Source organism: Schistocerca piceifrons, unplaced genomic scaffold, assembly GCF_021461385.2.
Source record: "Schistocerca piceifrons isolate TAMUIC-IGC-003096 unplaced genomic scaffold, iqSchPice1.1 HiC_scaffold_716, whole genome shotgun sequence".
Classification (NCBI taxonomy): domain Eukaryota; kingdom Metazoa; phylum Arthropoda; class Insecta; order Orthoptera; family Acrididae; genus Schistocerca; species Schistocerca piceifrons.
The window spans coordinates 37,262-57,452 of NW_025728966.1; the positions used below are offsets into that span (position 1 = coordinate 37,262).

Consider the following 20,191-nt stretch of genomic DNA (forward strand, 5'->3'; position numbering starts at 1 on the left):
TTTTGTAGCGGGCGTCCCTCTACTGCAGTGTCACACATGACGAATAAAAAGGAAAACAGCAGAACGTCTGTGTAGGGCCATGTTTTTACCTACAGTGTCACTTGGCTGAATGTGTATAAGGCTCTGTGGCATCACTCAAACGCAGCCAAATTGTCACACTAGCTGTGTATCTCTAACAAAGTTGACGTATGTCCTCACCTCGGTGCCGGTTAAAACGATTTCGCCCCCGGGTGGGCTCGAACCACCAACCTTTCGGTTAACAGCCGAACGCGCTAGCCGATTGCGCCACGGAGGCCTTGACTTTGGCTCCCTTGTGCTCTGTATATCAACGCAATTCGTATACCTTCTGCAGGAATCTCGCAGAATGGTAGCATTTGCTTACGCCTCTTCACATGGATAACGTGCATGCACACTGTAGCGAGGCTCGTAAACGAATGACATCGCCAAGCATGACATTATACTACAAAATGCATACAAACCAATGTTCTGCCTATGCATTCAGAAAACTCTGAGGCCAGTAGAATACTTGTCATAGGTTGTAGAACATCCCTTTCATTCAGTGTACTGCCATGTGTTAGATGCTGCTCGAGATAGCTCCGCTCCTTGCAGGAAGGTTTAAAAAATGAATGCCTTCTGTGAGGTTCGAACTCACGACCCCTGGTTTACGAGACCAGTGCTCTACCACTGAGCTAAGAAGGCGGCAGCTTAGCGTTTGTGAGCTATCCCCAAATTGTTACTTCATCATACTGAATCTTGCAGCCCTCGACCAGATATCGGATTTGGCACACAGCTGCTGCTGGGGGTGTCCACATTGCCGTTTTCCAAATCTCTTGGATGTTTCGCCCTTACGATCGACGACGAGCGTCGGCCCACCAAAAGTTAGCGGTCTGCACAATCCTGACCTAGTGCACAGCTTGTGGGATAGCGTGGCTCGACTGCGAAATGCGCCTTTCGGCTCCTCTCTCTGGCTACAGTGCGCTGTTGTCCACAGTGGCACTGGCGTTGCCCATGGGGCTTCATGTAAGGCGACTGCACGTCGCTCGGCCAACAGCGGCCTACTGCAGACCGACACTTAAGACACACCAAATACAAATCGACATCGAGAGACAGGCCCTGTCATATGGCACTCGCGACGTATATGCTGAAATTGAATGTAAAGAATACGTCTTTTGTAGCGGGCGTCCCTCTACTGCAGTGTCACACATGACGAATAAAAAGGAAAACAGCAGAACGTCTGTGTAGGGCCATGTTTTTACCTACAGTGTCACTTGGCTGAATGTGTATAAGGCTCTGTGGCATCACTCAAACGCAGCCAAATTGTCACACTAGCTGTGTATCTCTAACAAAGTTGACGTATGTCCTCACCTCGGTGCCGGTTAAAACGATTTCGCCCCCGGGTGGGCTCGAACCACCAACCTTTCGGTTAACAGCCGAACGCGCTAGCCGATTGCGCCACGGAGGCCTTGACTTTGGCTCCCTTGTGCTCTGTATATCAACGCAATTCGTATACCTTCTGCAGGAATCTCGCAGAATGGTAGCATTTGCTTACGCCTCTTCACATGGATAACGTGCATGCACACTGTAGCGAGGCTCGTAAACGAATGACATCGCCAAGCATGACATTATACTACAAAATGCATACAAACCAATGTTCTGCCTATGCATTCAGAAAACTCTGAGGCCAGTAGAATACTTGTCATAGGTTGTAGAACATCCCTTTCATTCAGTGTACTGCCATGTGTTAGATGCTGCTCGAGATAGCTCCGCTCCTTGCAGGAAGGTTTAAAAAATGAATGCCTTCTGTGAGGTTCGAACTCACGACCCCTGGTTTACGAGACCAGTGCTCTACCACTGAGCTAAGAAGGCGCCAGCTTAGCGTTTGTGAGCTATCCCCAAATTGTTACTTCATCATACTGAATCTTGCAGCCCTCGACCAGATATCGGATTTGGCACACAGCTGCTGCTGGGGGTGTCCACATTGCCGTTTTCCAAATCTCTTGGATGTTTCGCCCTTACGATCGACGACGAGCGTCGGCCCACCAAAAGTTAGCGGTCTGCACAATCCTGACCTAGTGCACAGCTTGTGGGATAGCGTGGCTCGACTGCGAAATGCGCCTTTCGGCTCCTCTCTCTGGCTACAGTGCGCTGTTGTCCACAGTGGCACTGGCGTTGCCCATGGGGCTTCATGTAAGGCGACTGCACGTCGCTCGGCCAACAGCGGCCTACTGCAGACCGACACTTAAGACACACCAAATACAAATCGACATCGAGAGACAGGCCCTGTCATATGGCACTCGCGACGTATATGCTGAAATTGAATGTAAAGAATACGTCTTTTGTAGCGGGCGTCCCTCTACTGCAGTGTCACACATGACGAATAAAAAGGAAAACAGCAGAACGTCTGTGTAGGGCCATGTTTTTACCTACAGTGTCACTTGGCTGAATGTGTATAAGGCTCTGTGGCATCACTCAAACGCAGCCAAATTGTCACACTAGCTGTGTATCTCTAACAAAGTTGACGTATGTCCTCACCTCGGTGCCGGTTAAAACGATTTCGCCCCCGGGTGAGCTCGAACCACCAACCTTTCGGTTAACAGCCGAACGCGCTAGCCGATTGCGCCACGGAGGCCTTGACTTTGGCTCCCTTGTGCTCTGTATATCAACGCAATTCGTATACCTTCTGCAGGAATCTCGCAGAATGGTAGCATTTGCTTACGCCTCTTCACATGGATAACGTGCATGCACACTGTAGCGAGGCTCGTAAACGAATGACATCGCCAAGCATGACATTATACTACAAAATGCATACAAACCAATGTTCTGCCTATGCATTCAGAAAACCTCTGAGGCCAGTAGAATACTTGTCATAGGTTGTAGAACATCCCTTTCATTCAGTGTACTGCCATGTGTTAGATGCTGCTCGAGATAGCTCCGCTCCTTGCAGGAAGGTTTAAAAAATGAATGCCTTCTGTGAGGTTCGAACTCACGACCCCTGGTTTACGAGACCAGTGCTCTACCACTGAGCTAAGAAGGCGGCAGCTTAGCGTTTGTGAGCTATCCCCAAATTGTTACTTCATCATACTGAATCTTGCAGCCCTCGACCAGATATCGGATTTGGCACACAGCTGCTGCTGGGGGTGTCCACATTGCCGTTTTCCAAATCTCTTGGATGTTTCGCCCTTACGATCGACGACGAGCGTCGGCCCACCAAAAGTTAGCGGTCTGCACAATCCTGACCTAGTGCACAGCTTGTGGGATAGCGTGGCTCGACTGCGAAATGCGCCTTTCGGCTCCTCTCTCTGGCTACAGTGCGCTGTTGTCCACAGTGGCACTGGCGTTGCCCATGGGGCTTCATGTAAGGCGACTGCACGTCGCTCGGCCAACAGCGGCCTACTGCAGACCGACACTTAAGACACACCAAATACAAATCGACATCGAGAGACAGGCCCTGTCATATGGCACTCGCGACGTATATGCTGAAATTGAATGTAAAGAATACGTCTTTTGTAGCGGGCGTCCCTCTACTGCAGTGTCACACATGACGAATAAAAAGGAAAACAGCAGAACGTCTGTGTAGGGCCATGTTTTTACCTACAGTGTCACTTGGCTGAATGTGTATAAGGCTCTGTGGCATCACTCAAACGCAGCCAAATTGTCACACTAGCTGTGTATCTCTAACAAAGTTGACGTATGTCCTCACCTCGGTGCCGGTTAAAACGATTTCGCCCCCGGGTGAGCTCGAACCACCAACCTTTCGGTTAACAGCCGAACGCGCTAGCCGATTGCGCCACGGAGGCCTTGACTTTGGCTCCCTTGTGCTCTGTATATCAACGCAATTCGTATACCTTCTGCAGGAATCTCGCAGAATGGTAGCATTTGCTTACGCCTCTTCACATGGATAACGTGCATGCACACTGTAGCGAGGCTCGTAAACGAATGACATCGCCAAGCATGACATTATACTACAAAATGCATACAAACCAATGTTCTGCCTATGCATTCAGAAAACCTCTGAGGCCAGTAGAATACTTGTCATAGGTTGTAGAACATCCCTTTCATTCAGTGTACTGCCATGTGTTAGATGCTGCTCGAGATAGCTCCGCTCCTTGCAGGAAGGTTTAAATAATGAATGCCTTCTGTGAGGTTCGAACTCACGACCCCTGGTTTACGAGACCAGTGCTCTACCACTGAGCTAAGAAGGCGGCAGCTTAGCGTTTGTGAGCTATCCCCAAATTGTTACTTCATCATACTGAATCTTGCAGCCCTCGACCAGATATCGGATTTGGCACACAGCTGCTGCTGGGGGTGTCCACATTGCCGTTTTCCAAATCTCTTGAATGTTTCGCCCTTACGATCGACGACGAGCGTCGGCCCACCAAAAGTTAGCGGTCTGCACAATCCTGACCTAGTGCACAGCTTGTGGGATAGCGTGGCTCGACTGCGAAATGCGCCTTTCGGCTCCTCTCTCTGGCTACAGTGCGCTGTTGTCCACAGTGGCACTGGCGTTGCCCATGGGGCTTCATGTAAGGCGACTGCACGTCGCTCGGCCAACAGCGGCCTACTGCAGACCGACACTTAAGCCACACCAAATACAAATCGACATCGAGAGACAGGCCCTGTCATATGGCACTCGCGACGTATATGCTGAAATTGAATGTAAAGAATACGTCTTTTGTAGCGGGCGTCCCTCTACTGCAGTGTCACACATGACGAATAAAAAGGAAAACAGCAGAACGTCTGTGTAGGGCCATGTTTTTACCTACAGTGTCACTTGGCTGAATGTGTATAAGGCTCTGTGGCATCACTCAAACGCAGCCAAATTGTCACACTAGCTGTGTATCTCTAACAAAGTTGACGTATGTCCTCACCTCGGTGCCGGTTAAAACGATTTCGCCCCCGTGTGGGCTCGCACCACCAACCTTTCGGTTAACAGCCGAACGCGCTAGCCGATTGCGCCACGGAGGCCTTGACTTTAGCTCCCTTGTGCTCTGTATATCAACGCAATTCGTATACCTTCTGCAGGAATCTCGCAGAATGGTAGCATTTGCTTACGCCTCTTCACATGGATAACGTGCATGCACACTGTAGCGAGGCTCGTAAACGAATGACATCGCCAAGCATGACATTATACTACAAAATGCATACAAACCAATGTTCTGCCTATGCATTCAGAAAACCTCTGAGGCCAGTAGAATACTTGTCATAGGTTGCAGAACATCCCTTTCATTCAGTGTACTGCCATGTGTTAGATGCTGCTCGAGATAGCTCCGCTCCTTGCAGGAAGGTTTAAATAATGAATGCCTTCTGTGAGGTTCGAACTCACGACCCCTGGTTTACGAGACCAGTGCTCTACCACTGAGCTAAGAAGGCGGCAGCTTAGCGTTTGTGAGCTATCCCCAAATTGTTACTTCATCATACTGAATCTTGCAGCCCTCGACCAGATATCGGATTTGGCACACAGCTGCTGCTGGGGGTGTCCACATTGCCGTTTTCCAAATCTCTTGAATGTTTCGCCCTTACGATCGACGACGAGCGTCGGCCCACCAAAAGTTAGCGGTCTGCACAATCCTGACCTAGTGCACAGCTTGTGGGATAGCGTGGCTCGACTGCGAAATGCGCCTTTCGGCTCCTCTCTCTGGCTACAGTGCGCTGTTGTCCACAGTGGCACTGGCGTTGCCCATGGGGCTTCATGTAAGGCGACTGCACGTCGCTCGGCCAACAGCGGCCTACTGCAGACCGACACTTAAGACACACCAAATACAAATCGACATCGAGAGACAGGCCCTGTCATATGGCACTCGCGACGTATATGCTGAAATTGAATGTAAAGAATACGTCTTTTGTAGTGGGCGTCCCTCTACTGCAGTGTCACACATGACGAATAAAAAGGAAAACAGCAGAACGTCTGTGTAGGGCCATGTTTTTACCTACAGTGTCACTTGGCTGAATGTGTATAAGGCTCTGTGGCATCACTCAAACGCAGCCAAATTGTCACACTAGCTGTGTATCTCTAACAAAGTTGACGTATGTCCTCACCTCGGTGCCGGTTAAAACGATTTCGCCCCCGGGTGAGCTCGAACCACCAACCTTTCGGTTAACAGCCGAACGCGCTAGCCGATTGCGCCACGGAGGCCTTGACTTTGGCTCCCTTGTGCTCTGTATATCAACGCAATTCGTATACCTTCTGCAGGAATCTCGCAGAATGGTAGCATTTGCTTACGCCTCTTCACATGGATAACGTGCATGCACACTGTAGCGAGGCTCGTAAACGAATGACATCGCCAAGCATGACATTATACTACAAAATGCATACAAACCAATGTTCTGCCTATGCATTCAGAAAACCTCTGAGGCCAGTAGAATACTTGTCATAGGTTGTAGAACATCCCTTTCATTCAGTGTACTGCCATGTGTTAGATGCTGCTCGAGATAGCTCCGCTCCTTGCAGGAAGGTTTAAATAATGAATGCCTTCTGTGAGGTTCGAACTCACGACCCCTGGTTTACGAGACCAGTGCTCTACCACTGAGCTAAGAAGGCGGCAGCTTAGCGTTTGTGAGCTATCCCCAAATTGTTACTTCATCATACTGAATCTTGCAGCCCTCGACCAGATATCGGATTTGGCACACAGCTGCTGCTGGGGGTGTCCACATTGCCGTTTTCCAAATCTCTTGAATGTTTCGCCCTTACGATCGACGACGAGCGTCGGCCCACCAAAAGTTAGCGGTCTGCACAATCCTGACCTAGTGCACAGCTTGTGGGATAGCGTGGCTCGACTGCGAAATGCGCCTTTCGGCTCCTCTCTCTGGCTACAGTGCGCTGTTGTCCACAGTGGCACTGGCGTTGCCCATGGGGCTTCATGTAAGGCGACTGCACGTCGCTCGGCCAACAGCGGCCTACTGCAGACCGACACTTAAGCCACACCAAATACAAATCGACATCGAGAGACAGGCCCTGTCATATGGCACTCGCGACGTATATGCTGAAATTGAATGTAAAGAATACGTCTTTTGTAGCGGGCGTCCCTCTACTGCAGTGTCACACATGACGAATAAAAAGGAAAACAGCAGAACGTCTGTGTAGGGCCATGTTTTTACCTACAGTGTCACTTGGCTGAATGTGTATAAGGCTCTGTGGCATCACTCAAACGCAGCCAAATTGTCACACTAGCTGTGTATCTCTAACAAAGTTGACGTATGTCCTCACCTCGGTGCCGGTTAAAACGATTTCGCCCCCGTGTGGGCTCGCACCACCAACCTTTCGGTTAACAGCCGAACGCGCTAGCCGATTGCGCCACGGAGGCCTTGACTTTAGCTCCCTTGTGCTCTGTATATCAACGCAATTCGTATACCTTCTGCAGGAATCTCGCAGAATGGTAGCATTTGCTTACGCCTCTTCACATGGATAACGTGCATGCACACTGTAGCGAGGCTCGTAAACGAATGACATCGCCAAGCATGACATTATACTACAAAATGCATACAAACCAATGTTCTGCCTATGCATTCAGAAAACCTCTGAGGCCAGTAGAATACTTGTCATAGGTTGCAGAACATCCCTTTCATTCAGTGTACTGCCATGTGTTAGATGCTGCTCGAGATAGCTCCGCTCCTTGCAGGAAGGTTTAAATAATGAATGCCTTCTGTGAGGTTCGAACTCACGACCCCTGGTTTACGAGACCAGTGCTCTACCACTGAGCTAAGAAGGCGGCAGCTTAGCGTTTGTGAGCTATCCCCAAATTGTTACTTCATCATACTGAATCTTGCAGCCCTCGACCAGATATCGGATTTGGCACACAGCTGCTGCTGGGGGTGTCCACATTGCCGTTTTCCAAATCTCTTGAATGTTTCGCCCTTACGATCGACGACGAGCGTCGGCCCACCAAAAGTTAGCGGTCTGCACAATCCTGACCTAGTGCACAGCTTGTGGGATAGCGTGGCTCGACTGCGAAATGCGCCTTTCGGCTCCTCTCTCTGGCTACAGTGCGCTGTTGTCCACAGTGGCACTGGCGTTGCCCATGGGGCTTCATGTAAGGCGACTGCACGTCGCTCGGCCAACAGCGGCCTACTGCAGACCGACACTTAAGACACACCAAATACAAATCGACATCGAGAGACAGGCCCTGTCATATGGCACTCGCGACGTATATGCTGAAATTGAATGTAAAGAAAACGTCTTTTGTAGTGGGCGTCCCTCTACTGCAGTGTCACACATGACGAATAAAAAGGAAAACAGCAGAACGTCTGTGTAGGGCCATGTTTTTACCTACAGTGTCACTTGGCTGAATGTGTATAAGGCTCTGTGGCATCACTCAAACGCAGCCAAATTGTCACACTAGCTGTGTATCTCTAACAAAGTTGACGTATGTCCTCACCTCGGTGCCGGTTAAAACGATTTCGCCCCCGGGTGAGCTCGAACCACCAACCTTTCGGTTAACAGCCGAACGCGCTAGCCGATTGCGCCACGGAGGCCTTGACTTTGGCTCCCTTGTGCTCTGTATATCAACGCAATTCGTATACCTTCTGCAGGAATCTCGCAGAATGGTAGCATTTGCTTACGCCTCTTCACATGGATAACGTGCATGCACACTGTAGCGAGGCTCGTAAACGAATGACATCGCCAAGCATGACATTATACTACAAAATGCATACAAACCAATGTTCTGCCTATGCATTCAGAAAACCTCTGAGGCCAGTAGAATACTTGTCATAGGTTGTAGAACATCCCTTTCATTCAGTGTACTGCCATGTGTTAGATGCTGCTCGAGATAGCTCCGCTCCTTGCAGGAAGGTTTAAATAATGAATGCCTTCTGTGAGGTTCGAACTCACGACCCCTGGTTTACGAGACCAGTGCTCTACCACTGAGCTAAGAAGGCGGCAGCTTAGCGTTTGTGAGCTATCCCCAAATTGTTACTTCATCATACTGAATCTTGCAGCCCTCGACCAGATATCGGATTTGGCACACAGCTGCTGCTGGGGGTGTCCACATTGCCGTTTTCCAAATCTCTTGAATGTTTCGCCCTTACGATCGACGACGAGCGTCGGCCCACCAAAAGTTAGCGGTCTGCACAATCCTGACCTAGTGCACAGCTTGTGGGATAGCGTGGCTCGACTGCGAAATGCGCCTTTCGGCTCCTCTCTCTGGCTACAGTGCGCTGTTGTCCACAGTGGCACTGGCGTTGCCCATGGGGCTTCATGTAAGGCGACTGCACGTCGCTCGGCCAACAGCGGCCTACTGCAGACCGACACTTAAGCCACACCAAATACAAATCGACATCGAGAGACAGGCCCTGTCATATGGCACTCGCGACGTATATGCTGAAATTGAATGTAAAGAATACGTCTTTTGTAGCGGGCGTCCCTCTACTGCAGTGTCACACATGACGAATAAAAAGGAAAACAGCAGAACGTCTGTGTAGGGCCATGTTTTTACCTACAGTGTCACTTGGCTGAATGTGTATAAGGCTCTGTGGCATCACTCAAACGCAGCCAAATTGTCACACTAGCTGTGTATCTCTAACAAAGTTGACGTATGTCCTCACCTCGGTGCCGGTTAAAACGATTTCGCCCCCGTGTGGGCTCGCACCACCAACCTTTCGGTTAACAGCCGAACGCGCTAGCCGATTGCGCCACGGAGGCCTTGACTTTAGCTCCCTTGTGCTCTGTATATCAACGCAATTCGTATACCTTCTGCAGGAATCTCGCAGAATGGTAGCATTTGCTTACGCCTCTTCACATGGATAACGTGCATGCACACTGTAGCGAGGCTCGTAAACGAATGACATCGCCAAGCATGACATTATACTACAAAATGCATACAAACCAATGTTCTGCCTATGCATTCAGAAAACCTCTGAGGCCAGTAGAATACTTGTCATAGGTTGCAGAACATCCCTTTCATTCAGTGTACTGCCATGTGTTAGATGCTGCTCGAGATAGCTCCGCTCCTTGCAGGAAGGTTTAAATAATGAATGCCTTCTGTGAGGTTCGAACTCACGACCCCTGGTTTACGAGACCAGTGCTCTACCACTGAGCTAAGAAGGCGGCAGCTTAGCGTTTGTGAGCTATCCCCAAATTGTTACTTCATCATACTGAATCTTGCAGCCCTCGACCAGATATCGGATTTGGCACACAGCTGCTGCTGGGGGTGTCCACATTGCCGTTTTCCAAATCTCTTGAATGTTTCGCCCTTACGATCGACGACGAGCGTCGGCCCACCAAAAGTTAGCGGTCTGCACAATCCTGACCTAGTGCACAGCTTGTGGGATAGCGTGGCTCGACTGCGAAATGCGCCTTTCGGCTCCTCTCTCTGGCTACAGTGCGCTGTTGTCCACAGTGGCACTGGCGTTGCCCATGGGGCTTCATGTAAGGCGACTGCACGTCGCTCGGCCAACAGCGGCCTACTGCAGACCGACACTTAAGACACACCAAATACAAATCGACATCGAGAGACAGGCCCTGTCATATGGCACTCGCGACGTATATGCTGAAATTGAATGTAAAGAATACGTCTTTTGTAGTGGGCGTCCCTCTACTGCAGTGTCACACATGACGAATAAAAAGGAAAACAGCAGAACGTCTGTGTAGGGCCATGTTTTTACCTACAGTGTCACTTGGCTGAATGTGTATAAGGCTCTGTGGCATCACTCAAACGCAGCCAAATTGTCACACTAGCTGTGTATCTCTAACAAAGTTGACGTATGTCCTCACCTCGGTGCCGGTTAAAACGATTTCGCCCCCGTGTGGGCTCGCACCACCAACCTTTCGGTTAACAGCCGAACGCGCTAGCCGATTGCGCCACGGAGGCCTTGACTTTGGCTCCCTTGTGCTCTGTATATCAACGCAATTCGTATACCTTCTGCAGGAATCTCGCAGAATGGTAGCATTTGCTTACGCCTCTTCACATGGATAACGTGCATGCACACTGTAGCGAGGCTCGTAAACGAATGACATCGCCAAGCATGACATTATACTACAAAATGCATACAAACCAATGTTCTGCCTATGCATTCAGAAAACCTCTGAGGCCAGTAGAATACTTGTCATAGGTTGTAGAACATCCCTTTCATTCAGTGTACTGCCATGTGTTAGATGCTGCTCGAGATAGCTCCGCTCCTTGCAGGAAGGTTTAAATAATGAATGCCTTCTGTGAGGTTCGAACTCACGACCCCTGGTTTACGAGACCAGTGCTCTACCACTGAGCTAAGAAGGCGGCAGCTTAGCGTTTGTGAGCTATCCCCAAATTGTTACTTCATCATACTGAATCTTGCAGCCCTCGACCAGATATCGGATTTGGCACACAGCTGCTGCTGGGGGTGTCCACATTGCCGTTTTCCAAATCTCTTGAATGTTTCGCCCTTACGATCGACGACGAGCGTCGGCCCACCAAAAGTTAGCGGTCTGCACAATCCTGACCTAGTGCACAGCTTGTGGGATAGCGTGGCTCGACTGCGAAATGCGCCTTTCGGCTCCTCTCTCTGGCTACAGTGCGCTGTTGTCCACAGTGGCACTGGCGTTGCCCATGGGGCTTCATGTAAGGCGACTGCACGTCGCTCGGCCAACAGCGGCCTACTGCAGACCGACACTTAAGACACACCAAATACAAATCGACATCGAGAGACAGGCCCTGTCATATGGCACTCGCGACGTATATGCTGAAATTGAATGTAAAGAATACGTCTTTTGTAGCGGGCGTCCCTCTACTGCAGTGTCACACATGACGAATAAAAAGGAAAACAGCAGAACGTCTGTGTAGGGCCATGTTTTTACCTACAGTGTCACTTGGCTGAATGTGTATAAGGCTCTGTGGCATCACTCAAACGCAGCCAAATTGTCACACTAGCTGTGTATCTCTAACAAAGTTGACGTATGTCCTCACCTCGGTGCCGGTTAAAACGATTTCGCCCCCGTGTGGGCTCGCACCACCAACCTTTCGGTTAACAGCCGAACGCGCTAGCCGATTGCGCCACGGAGGCCTTGACTTTGGCTCCCTTGTGCTCTGTATATCAACGCAATTCGTATACCTTCTGCAGGAATCTCGCAGAATGGTAGCATTTGCTTACGCCTCTTCACATGGATAACGTGCATGCACACTGTAGCGAGGCTCGTAAACGAATGACATCGCCAAGCATGACATTATACTACAAAATGCATACAAACCAATGTTCTGCCTATGCATTCAGAAAACCTCTGAGGCCAGTAGAATACTTGTCATAGGTTGTAGAACATCCCTTTCATTCAGTGTACTGCCATGTGTTAGATGCTGCTCGAGATAGCTCCGCTCCTTGCAGGAAGGTTTAAATAATGAATGCCTTCTGTGAGGTTCGAACTCACGATCCCTGGTTTACGAGACCAGTGCTCTACCACTGAGCTAAGAAGGCGGCAGCTTAGCGTTTGTGAGCTATCCCCAAATTGTTACTTCATCATACTGAATCTTGCAGCCCTCGACCAGATATCGGATTTGGCACACAGCTGCTGCTGGGGGTGTCCACATTGCCGTTTTCCAAATCTCTTGAATGTTTCGCCCTTACGATCGACGACGAGCGTCGGCCCACCAAAAGTTAGCGGTCTGCACAATCCTGACCTAGTGCACAGCTTGTGGGATAGCGTGGCTCGACTGCGAAATGCGCCTTTCGGCTCCTCTCTCTGGCTACAGTGCGCTGTTGTCCACAGTGACACTGGCGTTGCCCATGGGGCTTCATGTAAGGCGACTGCACGTCGCTCGGCCAACAGCGGCCTACTGCAGACCGACACTTAAGACACACCAAATACAAATCGACATCGAGAGACAGGCCCTGTCATATGGCACTCGCGACGTATATGCTGAAATTGAATGTAAAGAATACGTCTTTTGTAGCGGGCGTCCCTCTACTGCAGTGTCACACATGACGAATAAAAAGGAAAACAGCAGAACGTCTGTGTAGGGCCATGTTTTTACCTACAGTGTCACTTGGCTGAATGTGTATAAGGCTCTGTGGCATCACTCAAACGCAGCCAAATTGTCACACTAGCTGTGTATCTCTAACAAAGTTGACGTATGTCCTCACCTCGGTGCCGGTTAAAACGATTTCGCCCCCGTGTGGGCTCGCACCACCAACCTTTCGGTTAACAGCCGAACGCGCTAGCCGATTGCGCCACGGAGGCCTTGACTTTGGCTCCCTTGTGCTCTGTATATCAACGCAATTCGTATACCTTCTGCAGGAATCTCGCAGAATGGTAGCATTTGCTTACGCCTCTTCACATGGATAACGTGCATGCACACTGTAGCGAGGCTCGTAAACGAATGACATCGCCAAGCATGACATTATACTACAAAATGCATACAAACCAATGTTCTGCATATGCATTCAGAAAACCTCTGAGGCCAGTAGAATACTTGTCATAGGTTGTAGAACATCCCTTTCATTCAGTGTACTGCCATGTGTTAGATGCTGCTCGAGATAGCTCCGCTCCTTGCAGGAAGGTTTAAATAATGAATGCCTTCTGTGAGGTTCGAACTCACGACCCCTGGTTTACGAGACCAGTGCTCTACCACTGAGCTAAGAAGGCGGCAGCTTAGCGTTTGTGAGCTATCCCCAAATTGTTACTTCATCATACTGAATCTTGCAGCCCTCGACCAGATATCGGATTTGGCACACAGCTGCTGCTGGGGGTGTCCACATTGCCGTTTTCCAAATCTCTTGAATGTTTCGCCCTTACGATCGACGACGAGCGTCGGCCCACCAAAAGTTAGCGGTCTGCACAATCCTGACCTAGTGCACAGCTTGTGGGATAGCGTGGCTCGACTGCGAAATGCGCCTTTCGGCTCCTCTCTCTGGCTACAGTGCGCTGTTGTCCACAGTGGCACTGGCGTTGCCCATGGGGCTTCATGTAAGGCGACTGCACGTCGCTCGGCCAACAGCGGCCTACTGCAGACCGACACTTAAGCCACACCAAATACAAATCGACATCGAGAGACAGGCCCTGTCATATGGCACTCGCGACGTATATGCTGAAATTGAATGTAAAGAATACGTCTTTTGTAGCGGGCGTCCCTCTACTGCAGTGTCACACATGACGAATAAAAAGGAAAACAGCAGAACGTCTGTGTAGGGCCATGTTTTTACCTACAGTGTCACTTGGCTGAATGTGTATAAGGCTCTGTGGCATCACTCAAACGCAGCCAAATTGTCACACTAGCTGTGTATCTCTAACAAAGTTGACGTATGTCCTCACCTCGGTGCCGGTTAAAACGATTTCGCCCCCGTGTGGGCTCGCACCACCAACCTTTCGGTTAACAGCCGAACGCGCTAGCCGATTGCGCCACGGAGGCCTTGACTTTAGCTCCCTTGTGCTCTGTATATCAACGCAATTCGTATACCTTCTGCAGGAATCTCGCAGAATGGTAGCATTTGCTTACGCCTCTTCACATGGATAACGTGCATGCACACTGTAGCGAGGCTCGTAAACGAATGACATCGCCAAGCATGACATTATACTACAAAATGCATACAAACCAATGTTCTGCCTATGCATTCAGAAAACCTCTGAGGCCAGTAGAATACTTGTCATAGGTTGTAGAACATCCCTTTCATTCAGTGTACTGCCATGTGTTAGATGCTGCTCGAGATAGCTCCGCTCCTTGCAGGAAGGTTTAAATAATGAATGCCTTCTGTGAGGTTCGAACTCACGACCCCTGGTTTACGAGACCAGTGCTCTACCACTGAGCTAAGAAGGCGGCAGCTTAGCGTTTGTGAGCTATCCCCAAATTGTTACTTCATCATACTGAATCTTGCAGCCCTCGACCAGATATCGGATTTGGCACACAGCTGCTGCTGGGGGTGTCCACATTGCCGTTTTCCAAATCTCTTGAATGTTTCGCCCTTACGATCGACGACGAGCGTCGGCCCACCAAAAGTTAGCGGTCTGCACAATCCTGACCTAGTGCACAGCTTGTGGGATAGCGTGGCTCGACTGCGAAATGCGCCTTTCGGCTCCTCTCTCTGGCTACAGTGCGCTGTTGTCCACAGTGGCACTGGCGTTGCCCATGGGGCTTCATGTAAGGCGACTGCACGTCGCTCGGCCAACAGCGGCCTACTGCAGACCGACACTTAAGACACACCAAATACAAATCGACATCGAGAGACAGGCCCTGTCATATGGCACTCGCGACGTATATGCTGAAATTGAATGTAAAGAATACGTCTTTTGTAGCGGGCGTCCCTCTACTGCAGTGTCACACATGACGAATAAAAAGGAAAACAGCAGAACGTCTGTGTAGGGCCATGTTTTTACCTACAGTGTCACTTGGCTGAATGTGTATAAGGCTCTGTGGCATCACTCAAACGCAGCCAAATTGTCACACTAGCTGTGTATCTCTAACAAAGTTGACGTATGTCCTCACCTCGGTGCCGGTTAAAACGATTTCGCCCCCGTGTGGGCTCGCACCACCAACCTTTCGGTTAACAGCCGAACGCGCTAGCCGATTGCGCCACGGAGGCCTTGACTTTGGCTCCCTTGTGCTCTGTATATCAACGCAATTCGTATACCTTCTGCAGGAATCTCGCAGAATGGTAGCATTTGCTTACGCCTCTTCACATGGATAACGTGCATGCACACTGTAGCGAGGCTCGTAAACGAATGACATCGCCAAGCATGACATTATACTACAAAATGCATACAAACCAATGTTCTGCCTATGCATTCAGAAAACCTCTGAGGCCAGTAGAATACTTGTCATAGGTTGTAGAACATCCCTTTCATTCAGTGTACTGCCATGTGTTAGATGCTGCTCGAGATAGCTCCGCTCCTTGCAGGAAGGTTTAAATAATGAATGCCTTCTGTGAGGTTCGAACTCACGACCCCTGGTTTACGAGACCAGTGCTCTACCACTGAGCTAAGAAGGCGGCAGCTTAGCGTTTGTGAGCTATCCCCAAATTGTTACTTCATCATACTGAATCTTGCAGCCCTCGACCAGATATCGGATTTGGCACACAGCTGCTGCTGGGGGTGTCCACATTGCCGTTTTCCAAATCTCTTGAATGTTTCGCCCTTACGATCGACGACGAGCGTCGGCCCACCAAAAGTTAGCGGTCTGCACAATCCTGACCTAGTGCACAGCTTGTGGGATAGCGTGGCTCGACTGCGAAATGCGCCTTTCGGCTCCTCTCTCTGGCTACAGTGCGCTGTTGTCCACAGTGGCACTGGCGTTGCCCATGGGGCTTCATGTAAGGCGACTGCACGTCGCTCGGCCAACAGCGGCCTACTGCAGACCGACACTTAAGACACACCAAATACAAATCGACATCGAGAGACAGGCCCTGTCATATGGCACTCGCGACGTATATGCTGAAATTGAATGTAAAGAATACGTCTTTTGTAGCGGGCGTCCCTCTACTGCAGTGTCACACATGACGAATAAAAAGGAAAACAGCAGAACGTCTGTGTAGGGCCATGTTTTTACCTACAGTGTCACTTGGCTGAATGTGTATAAGGCTCTGTGGCATCACTCAAACGCAGCCAAATTGTCACACTAGCTGTGTATCTCTAACAAAGTTGACGTATGTCCTCACCTCGGTGCCGGTTAAAACGATTTCGCCCCCGGGTGGGCTCGAACCACCAACCTTTCGGTTAACAGCCGAACGCGCTAGCCGATTGCGCCACGGAGGCCTTGACTTTAGCTCCCTTGTGCTCTGTATATCAACGCAATTCGTATACCTTCTGCAGGAATCTCGCAGAATGGTAGCATTTGCTTACGCCTCTTCACATGGATAACGTGCATGCACACTGTAGCGAGGCTCGTAAACGAATGACATCGCCAAGCATGACATTATACTACAAAATGCATACAAACCAATGTTCTGCCTATGCATTCAGAAAACCTCTGAGGCCAGTAGAATACTTGTCATAGGTTGTAGAACATCCCTTTCATTCAGTGTACTGCCATGTGTTAGATGCTGCTCGAGATAGCTCCGCTCCTTGCAGGAAGGTTTAAATAATGAATGCCTTCTGTGAGGTTCGAACTCACGACCCCTGGTTTACGAGACCAGTGCTCTACCACTGAGCTAAGAAGGCGGCAGCTTAGCGTTTGTGAGCTATCCCCAAATTGTTACTTCATCATACTGAATCTTGCAGCCCTCGACCAGATATCGGATTTGGCACACAGCTGCTGCTGGGGGTGTCCACATTGCCGTTTTCCAAATCTCTTGAATGTTTCGCCCTTACGATCGACGACGAGCGTCGGCCCACCAAAAGTTAGCGGTCTGCACAATCCTGACCTAGTGCACAGCTTGTGGGATAGCGTGGCTCGACTGCGAAATGCGCCTTTCGGCTCCTCTCTCTGGCTACAGTGCGCTGTTGTCCACAGTGGCACTGGCGTTGCCCATGGGGCTTCATGTAAGGCGACTGCACGTCGCTCGGCCAACAGCGGCCTACTGCAGACCGACACTTAAGACACACCAAATACAAATCGACATCGAGAGACAGGCCCTGTCATATGGCACTCGCGACGTATATGCTGAAATTGAATGTAAAGAATACGTCTTTTGTAGCGGGCGTCCCTCTACTGCAGTGTCACACATGACGAATAAAAAGGAAAACAGCAGAACGTCTGTGTAGGGCCATGTTTTTACCTACAGTGTCACTTGGCTGAATGTGTATAAGGCTCTGTGGCATCACTCAAACGCAGCCAAATTGTCACACTAGCTGTGTATCTCTAACAAAGTTGACGTATGTCCTCACCTCGGTGCCGGTTAAAACGATTTCGCCCCCGTGTGGGCTCGCACCACCAACCTTTCGGTTAACAGCCGAACGCGCTAGCCGATTGCGCCACGGAGGCCTTGACTTTGGCTCCCTTGTGCTCTGTATATCAACGCAATTCGTATACCTTCTGCAGGAATCTCGCAGAATGGTAGCATTTGCTTACGCCTCTTCACATGGATAACGTGCATGCACACTGTAGCGAGGCTCGTAAACGAATGACATCGCCAAGCATGACATTATACTACAAAATGCATACAAACCAATGTTCTGCCTATGCATTCAGAAAACCTCTGAGGCCAGTAGAATACTTGTCATAGGTTGTAGAACATCCCTTTCATTCAGTGTACTGCCATGTGTTAGATGCTGCTCGAGATAGCTCCGCTCCTTGCAGGAAGGTTTAAATAATGAATGCCTTCTGTGAGGTTCGAACTCACGACCCCTGGTTTACGAGACCAGTGCTCTACCACTGAGCTAAGAAGGCGGCAGCTTAGCGTTTGTGAGCTATCCCCAAATTGTTACTTCATCATACTGAATCTTGCAGCCCTCGACCAGATATCGGATTTGGCACACAGCTGCTGCTGGGGGTGTCCACATTGCCGTTTTCCAAATCTCTTGAATGTTTCGCCCTTACGATCGACGACGAGCGTCGGCCCACCAAAAGTTAGCGGTCTGCACAATCCTGACCTAGTGCACAGCTTGTGGGATAGCGTGGCTCGACTGCGAAATGCGCCTTTCGGCTCCTCTCTCTGGCTACAGTGCGCTGTTGTCCACAGTGGCACTGGCGTTGCCCATGGGGCTTCATGTAAGGCGACTGCACGTCGCTCGGCCAACAGCGGCCTACTGCAGACCGACACTTAAGACACACCAAATACAAATCGACATCGAGAGACAGGCCCTGTCATATGGCACTCGCGACGTATATGCTGAAATTGAATGTAAAGAATACGTCTTTTGTAGCGGGCGTCCCTCTACTGCAGTGTCACACATGACGAATAAAAAGGAAAACAGCAGAACGTCTGTGTAGGGCCATGTTTTTACCTACAGTGTCACTTGGCTGAATGTGTATAAGGCTCTGTGGCATCACTCAAACGCAGCCAAATTGTCACACTAGCTGTGTATCTCTAACAAAGTTGACGTATGTCCTCACCTCGGTGCCGGTTAAAACGATTTCGCCCCCGGGTGGGCTCGAACCACCAACCTTTCGGTTAACAGCCGAACGCGCTAGCCGATTGCGCCACGGAGGCCTTGACTTTAGCTCCCTTGTGCTCTGTATATCAACGCAATTCGTATACCTTCTGCAGGAATCTCGCAGAATGGTAGCATTTGCTTACGCCTCTTCACATGGATAACGTGCATGCACACTGTAGCGAGGCTCGTAAACGAATGACATCGCCAAGCATGACATTATACTACAAAATGCATACAAACCAATGTTCTGCCTATGCATTCAGAAAACCTCTGAGGCCAGTAGAATACTTGTCATAGGTTGTAGAACATCCCTTTCATTCAGTGTACTGCCATGTGTTAGATGCTGCTCGAGATAGCTCCGCTCCTTGCAGGAAGGTTTAAATAATGAATGCCTTCTGTGAGGTTCGAACTCACGACCCCTGGTTTACGAGACCAGTGCTCTACCACTGAGCTAAGAAGGCGGCAGCTTAGCGTTTGTGAGCTATCCCCAAATTGTTACTTCATCATACTGAATCTTGCAGCCCTCGACCAGATATCGGATTTGGCACACAGCTGCTGCTGGGGGTGTCCACATTGCCGTTTTCCAAATCTCTTGAATGTTTCGCCCTTACGATCGACGACGAGCGTCGGCCCACCAAAAGTTAGCGGTCTGCACAATCCTGACCTAGTGCACAGCTTGTGGGATAGCGTGGCTCGACTGCGAAATGCGCCTTTCGGCTCCTCTCTCTGGCTACAGTGCGCTGTTGTCCACAGTGGCACTGGCGTTGCCCATGGGGCTTCATGTAAGGCGACTGCACGTCGCTCGGCCAACAGCGGCCTACTGCAGACCGACACTTAAGACACACCAAATACAAATCGACATCGAGAGACAGGCCCTGTCATATGGCACTCGCGACGTATATGCTGAAATTGAATGTAAAGAATACGTCTTTTGTAGCGGGCGTCCCTCTACTGCAGTGTCACACATGACGAATAAAAAGGAAAACAGCAGAACGTCTGTGTAGGGCCATGTTTTTACCTACAGTGTCACTTGGCTGAATGTGTATAAGGCTCTGTGGCATCACTCAAACGCAGCCAAATTGTCACACTAGCTGTGTATCTCTAACAAAGTTGACGTATGTCCTCACCTCGGTGCCGGTTAAAACGATTTCGCCCCCGTGTGGGCTCGCACCACCAACCTTTCGGTTAACAGCCGAACGCGCTAGCCGATTGCGCCACGGAGGCCTTGACTTTGGCTCCCTTGTGCTCTGTATATCAACGCAATTC

General features: G+C 50.0%; 35 non-coding genes across 35 annotated transcripts; all 35 read right to left on the reverse strand.

Annotated features, from left to right (window-relative positions):
- Nucleotides 1-221: 221 nt before the first annotated feature.
- Trnan-guu lies at nt 222-295 on the reverse strand. Its single transcript has one exon. It is a non-coding gene; the product is annotated as a tRNA-Asn (tRNA).
- A 332-nt stretch (nt 296-627) lies between these two features.
- On the reverse strand, nt 628-699 carry Trnat-cgu. Its single transcript has one exon. It is a non-coding gene; the product is annotated as a tRNA-Thr (tRNA).
- Nucleotides 700-1,388: 689 nt separating this feature from the next.
- On the reverse strand, nt 1,389-1,462 carry Trnan-guu. Its single transcript has one exon. It is a non-coding gene; the product is annotated as a tRNA-Asn (tRNA).
- A 332-nt stretch (nt 1,463-1,794) lies between these two features.
- Nucleotides 1,795-1,866, reverse strand: Trnat-cgu. The gene has a single exon. It is a non-coding gene; the product is annotated as a tRNA-Thr (tRNA).
- A 689-nt stretch (nt 1,867-2,555) lies between these two features.
- Nucleotides 2,556-2,629, reverse strand: Trnan-guu. Its single transcript has one exon. It is a non-coding gene; the product is annotated as a tRNA-Asn (tRNA).
- A 333-nt stretch (nt 2,630-2,962) lies between these two features.
- Nucleotides 2,963-3,034, reverse strand: Trnat-cgu. The gene has a single exon. It is a non-coding gene; the product is annotated as a tRNA-Thr (tRNA).
- A 689-nt stretch (nt 3,035-3,723) lies between these two features.
- On the reverse strand, nt 3,724-3,797 carry Trnan-guu. Its single transcript has one exon. It is a non-coding gene; the product is annotated as a tRNA-Asn (tRNA).
- A 333-nt stretch (nt 3,798-4,130) lies between these two features.
- Nucleotides 4,131-4,202, reverse strand: Trnat-cgu. Its single transcript has one exon. It is a non-coding gene; the product is annotated as a tRNA-Thr (tRNA).
- A 689-nt stretch (nt 4,203-4,891) lies between these two features.
- Trnan-guu lies at nt 4,892-4,965 on the reverse strand. Its single transcript has one exon. It is a non-coding gene; the product is annotated as a tRNA-Asn (tRNA).
- Nucleotides 4,966-5,298: 333 nt separating this feature from the next.
- On the reverse strand, nt 5,299-5,370 carry Trnat-cgu. Its single transcript has one exon. It is a non-coding gene; the product is annotated as a tRNA-Thr (tRNA).
- A 689-nt stretch (nt 5,371-6,059) lies between these two features.
- Trnan-guu lies at nt 6,060-6,133 on the reverse strand. Its single transcript has one exon. It is a non-coding gene; the product is annotated as a tRNA-Asn (tRNA).
- A 333-nt stretch (nt 6,134-6,466) lies between these two features.
- On the reverse strand, nt 6,467-6,538 carry Trnat-cgu. The gene has a single exon. It is a non-coding gene; the product is annotated as a tRNA-Thr (tRNA).
- Nucleotides 6,539-7,227: 689 nt separating this feature from the next.
- On the reverse strand, nt 7,228-7,301 carry Trnan-guu. The gene has a single exon. It is a non-coding gene; the product is annotated as a tRNA-Asn (tRNA).
- Nucleotides 7,302-7,634: 333 nt separating this feature from the next.
- Trnat-cgu lies at nt 7,635-7,706 on the reverse strand. Its single transcript has one exon. It is a non-coding gene; the product is annotated as a tRNA-Thr (tRNA).
- Nucleotides 7,707-8,395: 689 nt separating this feature from the next.
- Nucleotides 8,396-8,469, reverse strand: Trnan-guu. The gene has a single exon. It is a non-coding gene; the product is annotated as a tRNA-Asn (tRNA).
- A 333-nt stretch (nt 8,470-8,802) lies between these two features.
- Nucleotides 8,803-8,874, reverse strand: Trnat-cgu. The gene has a single exon. It is a non-coding gene; the product is annotated as a tRNA-Thr (tRNA).
- A 689-nt stretch (nt 8,875-9,563) lies between these two features.
- On the reverse strand, nt 9,564-9,637 carry Trnan-guu. The gene has a single exon. It is a non-coding gene; the product is annotated as a tRNA-Asn (tRNA).
- Nucleotides 9,638-9,970: 333 nt separating this feature from the next.
- On the reverse strand, nt 9,971-10,042 carry Trnat-cgu. Its single transcript has one exon. It is a non-coding gene; the product is annotated as a tRNA-Thr (tRNA).
- A 689-nt stretch (nt 10,043-10,731) lies between these two features.
- Nucleotides 10,732-10,805, reverse strand: Trnan-guu. Its single transcript has one exon. It is a non-coding gene; the product is annotated as a tRNA-Asn (tRNA).
- Nucleotides 10,806-11,138: 333 nt separating this feature from the next.
- On the reverse strand, nt 11,139-11,210 carry Trnat-cgu. The gene has a single exon. It is a non-coding gene; the product is annotated as a tRNA-Thr (tRNA).
- Nucleotides 11,211-11,899: 689 nt separating this feature from the next.
- On the reverse strand, nt 11,900-11,973 carry Trnan-guu. The gene has a single exon. It is a non-coding gene; the product is annotated as a tRNA-Asn (tRNA).
- Nucleotides 11,974-12,306: 333 nt separating this feature from the next.
- On the reverse strand, nt 12,307-12,378 carry Trnat-cgu. The gene has a single exon. It is a non-coding gene; the product is annotated as a tRNA-Thr (tRNA).
- A 689-nt stretch (nt 12,379-13,067) lies between these two features.
- On the reverse strand, nt 13,068-13,141 carry Trnan-guu. Its single transcript has one exon. It is a non-coding gene; the product is annotated as a tRNA-Asn (tRNA).
- A 333-nt stretch (nt 13,142-13,474) lies between these two features.
- Nucleotides 13,475-13,546, reverse strand: Trnat-cgu. Its single transcript has one exon. It is a non-coding gene; the product is annotated as a tRNA-Thr (tRNA).
- A 689-nt stretch (nt 13,547-14,235) lies between these two features.
- Nucleotides 14,236-14,309, reverse strand: Trnan-guu. Its single transcript has one exon. It is a non-coding gene; the product is annotated as a tRNA-Asn (tRNA).
- A 333-nt stretch (nt 14,310-14,642) lies between these two features.
- On the reverse strand, nt 14,643-14,714 carry Trnat-cgu. Its single transcript has one exon. It is a non-coding gene; the product is annotated as a tRNA-Thr (tRNA).
- A 689-nt stretch (nt 14,715-15,403) lies between these two features.
- Nucleotides 15,404-15,477, reverse strand: Trnan-guu. Its single transcript has one exon. It is a non-coding gene; the product is annotated as a tRNA-Asn (tRNA).
- A 333-nt stretch (nt 15,478-15,810) lies between these two features.
- On the reverse strand, nt 15,811-15,882 carry Trnat-cgu. The gene has a single exon. It is a non-coding gene; the product is annotated as a tRNA-Thr (tRNA).
- A 689-nt stretch (nt 15,883-16,571) lies between these two features.
- Trnan-guu lies at nt 16,572-16,645 on the reverse strand. The gene has a single exon. It is a non-coding gene; the product is annotated as a tRNA-Asn (tRNA).
- Nucleotides 16,646-16,978: 333 nt separating this feature from the next.
- On the reverse strand, nt 16,979-17,050 carry Trnat-cgu. The gene has a single exon. It is a non-coding gene; the product is annotated as a tRNA-Thr (tRNA).
- A 689-nt stretch (nt 17,051-17,739) lies between these two features.
- Nucleotides 17,740-17,813, reverse strand: Trnan-guu. The gene has a single exon. It is a non-coding gene; the product is annotated as a tRNA-Asn (tRNA).
- Nucleotides 17,814-18,146: 333 nt separating this feature from the next.
- On the reverse strand, nt 18,147-18,218 carry Trnat-cgu. Its single transcript has one exon. It is a non-coding gene; the product is annotated as a tRNA-Thr (tRNA).
- Nucleotides 18,219-18,907: 689 nt separating this feature from the next.
- Trnan-guu lies at nt 18,908-18,981 on the reverse strand. Its single transcript has one exon. It is a non-coding gene; the product is annotated as a tRNA-Asn (tRNA).
- A 333-nt stretch (nt 18,982-19,314) lies between these two features.
- Nucleotides 19,315-19,386, reverse strand: Trnat-cgu. The gene has a single exon. It is a non-coding gene; the product is annotated as a tRNA-Thr (tRNA).
- Nucleotides 19,387-20,075: 689 nt separating this feature from the next.
- Nucleotides 20,076-20,149, reverse strand: Trnan-guu. Its single transcript has one exon. It is a non-coding gene; the product is annotated as a tRNA-Asn (tRNA).
- Nucleotides 20,150-20,191: the final 42 nt, after the last annotated feature.